Consider the following 7,628-nt stretch of genomic DNA (forward strand, 5'->3'; position numbering starts at 1 on the left):
AAGGAAAAAGAAAGGGGAATCACTCTCATTTGAAGAAAAAGTAATATGGTCCAAATAAACTAAGGGTAGAGGCAAAAGCAGAGCGCTTTGACCAGGGAAGTAGGGGAGAAATATTTATTTGAAGGTTAATTTCAAGATAGTGTATTCTAGATACATTCCTCTCTACTAATATTTTTACCTTTTGTTTATTACTATTTGATTATGTGTGTGAATATGTTTATGATCTATAGTTTTCTAATCATTTGGATATATTGAACAATGTTGGGCATATATGTATCTTGATATATTATGAAGGATGTAAACACTTTATTTAATATAAAGATGTTAGTTTTTTATTATTGAAAAAAAAGTCAAGCTTGAGAAGGTAGATAATAGACTATGGTGTGTATGCTCATAGAGTAAGCATAACCATGGGGAATAATAGACTATGGGAAGTCCAAGAAAGTATGAGGTTCAGAGTATGTTAAGGTTAGAAAATGGTGGCATTTGTTAGTGCTCACAAATTTTTTTGGTTATAATGGAGTCAAATTTTAAATTGCGTGTAAGTTGAGATTTGAATGTAAGACCTAATAAGGAACACATACCAGTAAAGTGTTGTGTAAGGCCTTGGTGATAGTGGGGATATGTAGATGCCTTGAGTATAAACATTGAGGGGGGTAAGGGATAAAGTGAGTAGAAATCTTAAGTCAACATTTAAGGTGGGATTATTACATAAAATTGGCTCAGAGGAAGGGTTAGATTCAATTGGGTCAAATGGTAGTAGTTGCAAGCAAGTAGTTTAGCATAAGTATGGTTTTCAAGCCATGGAATTGATATAATGATGCCTTCAAAAGGCTAGGTGAAGAAATTATTTTAATGGGTGAGGGGATGTAAGAGATGAAGTCTCACTTGGATGGCTTTGCTATATTTTTTTCTAAGTGATGCAGAAGCATCATCACTAAGTAGCCCTTTTTTACTAAGACACTGAAAAGGGGTTATTAAATTCCAAAGGGGAATTTTTTTTCTCTCTAATTGTGAACTTATATAAATTAGAATTAGCATAAATTTAGTGTAGAGATAAGTGTCATGATTCCAAATGAATCTGGGACTAGTAGGTTGTTATTTCGTTGAGCGAGCAAATGTTTTATGGCCAGTTGGACCTTTACAAATGAAATCAGTTAATTTACAATGGGGAAAATTGTCTCAGAAAAGAAAATTTACTTTGGCTTGATGTCCCCAACCATATATTAGTATGAATGTATAGTTAGTGAGGTGTAGAATCATGTGTGGAAACGTGTCAAGAGGAAGGCCTCATTAAAGTCCGGGGTATTAAGTAAGTTGTTAATGTTCCCTGTAAATATCTTTCTCTAAATTCATGAATCTGAATTTCCAGTATTTGCAATTTATTTCATTGTCTGTCTAAATGTGTGAATGCCCTGTGTAATATGGGATGAACATTCCATTTATGAGCAATAAAGAGTCTAAGAGTTAGAATCCAAGGGTGTCTAGTTAAGAGTAAAACTAGCTGAGGAGACCGAGAGAGAGACTGGGAAACAAGCCCATTATTAACCCATGTAAGTGTTTGTGTTTGAGATATAATATAAATCTCATTTCCTTCAGTTTTTTCCTTGTTTTCTATTCCTTGATTATATATTTATGGATGCCTATGTATAGTGGGTAGCTCCTCTGCATTATTGGAATTAGAACTTGTGTGACTTTGGTTTCATGCCTATGGTGGATTTAGGTGTAGAAAGTTGAGAAAGAGAGATAATGAATTTAAACTCTACTCATTAGTAATACAAATAACAATTTAAAGAGGAAGCTCAAGGCTCAGTCAATGAGACGAGGGGATTTCTTTAGTAGTTCGATTTCTCAATCACCCAAAAATGAAGAGTCTCTTGCGTGACATACCTTGGATCCAAAGCGTATTATATAGAATTTGTTTGTGCTTAAAATATGATTAAGTGTGAAGGAAAAGGGGATTGGGAGTTCAAAACTCTAGGATAACACAGATTGCAATAGAAGGGTCTTGTTTCAAACAAGTAGAAATTACTAGAGAAGAAAAAATACTACCCATGCTTGCACTCATATTTAAAAATTTCACATCAGGGTATTAAGTCATATATTGAACGTTTGTGGGGATAGTTGACATTGCTATCTTGAGGCTCAAAATATTCATGAAATGAGTAGTGGATTTTATGGCACTCACATTGATGAATATTTTCTTCATACTTGTGAGTAAGTAGCAAAATTTCAACCTAGCGTGGATTCTATCAAAGCATGTTCAAATTATTGGTCATCCATGATCTGAGTCAATGTAGTGGGGCTGCTTGACATACTTTAGCGTGGACTGTTTAAATTATGGTCTCCAACTAGATGACCACCAATCTATTCAAATTTCAATCCCTTGTGGGTCCAAATCCTTATGCATCAATTTAGAAGAGATCCATGTTGGAAGAGTTCTTTGTCATAGTTTAGCATCAAAAATCCCACATTATTTTTTGGGATTAAAGAGTGCAAGTTCATTGTTGTTTAACACGACGAGAAATTTGAAGTGTGGGCATGTGAACCCCAGTTAAATAAAATTTTTGTAGCATGACATAAGGATATCGATGGTATTTGGTGTAGAATTGGGGGAAGAGTTAGGATGAAAGACAAGAAAGTGACCCAGAATTTCCATCATATCAAGTGGTATCAAATCTTGTGATCTCACTAGAGAAGAAGTCTAGACAAGATTTGTTCGCTAAAGGAGGAATATTATAGTGTGATATTTTCATCCCTTGAATAAGAATTTTGGAAAATAAGAGTTTAGTGGAGAAGTTGAAGTAGAACGTAGGGTGAACCGAAACTCATAGCAAATACAATGGATATTGAAGAATACTAATTAAAGAGGAAATATCAAGTATACAGAAGAAAGGAGTATTTATTGTGAAGTTAATGTAGAGTAGAAAACATGAAGTAGAAAAAGAGCAATTTCCACAAGAAAAATTGAGGAGATTGGGATACTGAAATCTCAGACTTGGAGAATAGGTCATGTAAATCTGATTCTTTAGTTTTTATTTAGTCAGTAAGGGAACTAACAAAATGCAGGTAGTATCCCATACAAACAAAAATGTTGTGAAAGTGTAGATTGTTTATATAGAGGTAGATAATTGTGGTAGATAACCTTGCAGTATAGAGGCCACTTAAAGAAAGGAGAATTCTAGTGAGGTTAGGAAGAAGAAGGGTACAGAGGAAGTCCTCAAGGAGGAGAGAACAACAAGATTTCATAGGAGGTGAGTAGCATGCAACAACTATAACTGCTTAACAAGTGTTGTGGAATTTTTCGTTAGGTCCCACATCTGTCTTTTGTCTTCTTTCCTCTCTTGTAGAAATTGTAGCAATATGATAATTTATTATTTAGTTTCACTATATCTTGGTAAAAATATTCTTCGCTCATTCTCGCTCTTGTGCCATCTTCTTTGGCATCTTTCTCTCCTCTACTATGACTAGCACTTGAACCTTTATCGTGACCAACAATGGTATTTTTGTTCTCTTTCTCCATGAGTTTCTCCATTCTCATTCCAAGGTGCAACTTATCCCTATAAGAAGCTTCAACTCACTTATTAACTAAACACCTCACCCTACCTATCTGTGTTTCATTTGTTTTCTTCATTGGAACCTCTTTATCACTTCTTGATCCTCTACATTTCTATCTCCTGCTCCCAACTTGAAAGATCTTGCTCGAGAGAATCTCTTGCTTTAGATGTTAGCTTACAGAGGGCATGAACCTTTATGGTATGAACTAGTTTGAATTCCACATGACATTGTTGTAATTAGGTCATCCAATTAGCCCTTTTCTCACCCAACTCCTATTGCATGAAGAGTGTTCTCACCATTGGATGAGGTTCAAATATGATCGTGTGATCTTTAAAAATATAGGGTTTGAAATACTTAACTGCCTTATATAAAACATATGCTTGTTTTTCGATGGTAGGGTAATTCAATTTTGGCCCATTTACACCTGCGCTCATGAAATAAATAGGCCATTCATTTCCTTTAGTACCCTTTTGAGTCAATACGGCCATGTTGAAGGCTTGAAATTCTATGCCTACAACATTATAAGGGAGACCACTTGGTCTGAACCTTATAGAAGCTCCTTGTCCATTGATATGGTGGTTCTGACTGGTTAAACTAGGTCTAGTTACCTTTTCCTCTGCCTCTTAAAAAGAGGACTTCTAGAATGAAAAATGTATCATAACACATGCAAAATCTAATCTAAGATGCAATTAATCTAACCTATCTTGATTGAAGGAGAGATAAAATCCTTCTCTCAATCGAGAGTGAATTAACTTGGAAAAGAAGCTTTAAACAATGAGAATTAAAATGAAGGAATTAGATAAAGGAGATAGCTCACAAGATCTAATTCATTGTTAACAGAAATACTAACAATCAAACACTTAGTAAATAGTGACATAAGTGCCTATTGAAAATATATACAATTCCTTATTTATCATATGCATAAAAACTAAAAATATTCATGATGAATTATTGAATTAGTCCAAATAAGACATCATGTACGGAAGCAAACAATTATTATCTTAAATCATACAATAACTTGTCGATCTAATATTGTAACAATTTGTTCCTGTGTATATTTCAGTTTTCAAAATACATTTAAGATCAAGTCTGTAGAATAGTCTAATCAGACTTTTAAATGAATTAAGAATTAAAACTCAGCAATAGTGCATGAAGCCAACAATTACTTCCTACACCTACAAATGTAAATTGAAAAATTGAGAAAGAATTTGCATCCATGAATTCAACAAACAATAGTGCTATATGAAAATCAATGAAACAAATATTTATTAATAAAAGAAAATCGAATTACAAAACCTCACAGTATGGTAGTAGTGCACAATCCTATAGGCCTGCAATCGATCTCTGTTTGCAGAAATGGCCTCCTCCTTACAATAATAGTACATAATAAAAAAACAGTTTCTCCAAAAACAGAGGAAAACACAGCCATATCAAGCCTTCTTCCCCTAGGATTCCTCTCACCTACAACTCTAAATCCTCATTACAATAATGCTTTTAGGAATTCAAGAATTGCATAGCAGGGAACCCTTTAATACATTCTACAATCTGATATTTATAATTTTTTACAAAGAGAATTCTCAATCAGAAAGTTGTTGAAGAGTAGTTTTTCTCAATCAATTTTCATTAGCCCAAAATCCTATTCTTCTCTTGATGGAGCATTTTCATTGATTTAAATCCTTTTCTTCTCATCTCCTCAAATTGTTTCTTTGCAAAAACCAATCAAATAATTAAATTAAAATGCAAATTGAAATTAAAATACTAAACCTGGAATATAACACATATCAAATCAAAACTTAAATACTTAATTAAATAAAATAAATACGATCTTTCTATTGATGCCTGTAAAGATTTAATTGGTCAAGGGGAACATAGATGAATGGATCTGCAATCAGTAGAAGTTTTTGGCAAATAAGAATATAGAAAATTAAACCCAGAAAATTAGTTTTGTTTAAAAAAATGGAGCTTGATCTTTTTTTTCTGAATTTTAGACCCATTAAATGATCAAATATGGTATTTAAACCACTTCATAAATAATCTCTATGATTTTATCTATCCAACAAGCTATCCTGGGACTCATTTGGCCAAGTAAAACTCAATTTAGGAGCTTCTAAATTTGGTGAATTAAAACTGTCAAAATTCTGGAAATTAAGTTGTGTAGGCTAAAAATGAAAATTTTAAATTAAATTCTAATTCCAAATTAAATTACAATTATTAATTAATTGATATTAATTAATTATAATGATAAACTAAAATTAATTAATTATAAACAAATTTAAATTAATTAAAAAAATTAAAATTTAATTAAAAATATAAATATATTATATTAATATTAATATTATAATTATTATATCATATTATAATTATAATGTTAATATAATTATTATATTTAAAAAAAAAACATAACCAAACTTACATGAATTCAAAGTTAAAACTAAAACCTATGTATATGTAATATGAGTGAACTTCAATGGAAGAGGAAAGTGAGTGTATGGTGAGGTGGAGTGATAAGGAGGTAAGGTGACTTGAGTACACGAGTCATAAGGAGATTAAATCGAAAACTTATGTTAAACAAAAAATAACTTGTCACACACAAATTTATCGTAAATTGCAAATTGAAACTCTTTTAATGAATGCATAATTCTTTTTTGTGATATCGCAATATCGCATCATATTTTTTGATCTCATTTTTTATTTCGGCATTTTTAAATTTGGATTTTGGAAGGAAGGACGTGATATGAAGTGGGGCCCATGTGGAATTAAAAATTCTACAAAATGAGCTACGACTACTTTGTAATTTTGAGATTTTGGGTTTGGGAATTTGTTTTAAAATAAAAATTTCAAGTAAATTATCAAGATCCCAAAAACGAGTTTTTTAACTGTTCTACAATTTGGCCGGGTTATTTTGTAGGACCATTAGTGAAAAAATGAAAAAACAAAAAAATAATTAAGAGTTAATATGTACAATGAAAGACTATTTTAATTGCGAAAATTAAAATATTATACACTTTATACATTTTTTAACTCTGGCAACAAAAATGATCAAACTTCAAAGGAGTGCCATTTTCAAACTCATTGACGAAATGAGGGGAAACAAATATCGATGGAAAGCTTTCTAAAAATCGAATTCAATGAAATAATCAAAATGGATATCCGATGAAAATGAAAAATGGAAAAATTGTAGGATAATTAACTTAATGAAAATCATAAAAGATGTTTAGCAAAAATTAATAGAAAGGGTCCTCATTATTTGAAGTAAATAAGTAAAAATTGGGGGGTGTTGGGTTTTCCCTACAAAAGGCCGCAAACGATGAATCTGAAGAAAAGATATAAAGCATGATGTCTTTACCATAATTGGGACTCAATAATGTAGGTGCATTATCAATAGCCTCCTTGATTTGAGTGAAAATGTCTTTTCCCCATTTATCCCATTTGCATGTTGCATCCTTCTTAATAATCTCCTGTATAGGCTTTACTATCTGGGCATAATCATAGATGAAGTTTCTCAAGAAATTGATCTTTCCTAAGAAAGAATGCATAGCCTTCTTATTCACTGGAAACAAGATCTTTTTGATGGATTTGACCCTATCAAGATCAATTTTAATTCCTCCCTTTGCAATGATGTGCCCTAAGAGAACCCCTTTTGACACACCAAAAACTTTTTTTTAGGATTAAGAGAAATCTTATACTTTCGGCATTGCTCAAATATTTGTTTCAGATGATGTACATGATATGATCTTCTCTTTGAAAATACAGTAACATCATCCAAATACAAAACTACCCTTTGACCAATAAGACCATGGAAAGTGATGACCATAGCTCTTTGAAAAGTAGCACAGGAATTGACATGCCCAAATGGCATTCTCTTGGAAGCAAATGTTCCCCATTTGGTCTTAAAGGTAGTATTCAATCGATCAGGTTTTGCTACTAGCATTTTATTGTAACTAGAGAAACCATCTACTAGCGAGGAAATTTCAGACCTAGATACTGTCTGGAGGATATATTCCATGGGTTGCACTGGATAATTGTCTTTATAAAATGCTCGATTGAGATTACAAAAATCTGCACTTAGC

Source organism: Pinus tabuliformis, chromosome 5_2, assembly GCF_031772625.1.
Source record: "Pinus tabuliformis cultivar Carrire ecotype Pingquan chromosome 5_2, CPIR1, whole genome shotgun sequence".
Lineage (NCBI taxonomy): Eukaryota > Viridiplantae > Streptophyta > Pinopsida > Pinales > Pinaceae > Pinus > Pinus tabuliformis.